Source organism: Bison bison, unplaced genomic scaffold, assembly GCF_000754665.1.
Source record: "Bison bison bison isolate TAMUID 2011002044 unplaced genomic scaffold, Bison_UMD1.0 scf7180017864367, whole genome shotgun sequence".
NCBI lineage: Eukaryota > Metazoa > Chordata > Mammalia > Artiodactyla > Bovidae > Bison > Bison bison.
Genome location: NW_011494939.1, coordinates 2,543,749 through 2,544,168, shown reverse-complemented (window position 1 = coordinate 2,544,168; position 420 = coordinate 2,543,749). Strand labels below are relative to the sequence as shown.

General features: G+C 41.4%; 1 protein-coding gene across 6 annotated transcripts in view; it reads right to left on the bottom strand.

The window, feature by feature from the left end:
* Positions 1–420, bottom strand: part of FXR1 (fragile X mental retardation, autosomal homolog 1) — a 79,260-nt gene that overhangs the window by 60,619 nt on the left and 18,221 nt on the right. The window lies entirely within an intron of this gene.

Genomic DNA, 420 nt, shown 5'->3' with positions numbered 1-420 from the left:
TTGAGCTATTCCAAATCCTGAAAGATGATGCTGTAAAAGTATTGCACTCAATATGCCAGCAAATTTGGAAAACTCAGCAGTGGCCACAGGACTGGAAAAGGTCAGTTTTCATTCCAATCCCAAAGAAAGGCAATGCCAAAGAATGCTCGAAATACCGCACAATTACACTCATCTCACACACTAGCAGAGTAATGCTCAAAATTCTCCAAACCAGGCTTCAGCACTACATGAACCGTGAACTTCCAGATGGTCAAGCTGGTTTTAGAAAAGGCAGAGGAACCAGAGATCAAATTGCCAACATCCGCTGGATCATGGAAAAAGCAAGAGAGTTCCAGAAAAACATCTATTTCTGCTTTACTGACTATGCCAAAGCCTTTGACTGTGTGGATCACAATAAACTGTGGAAAATTCTGAAAGAGA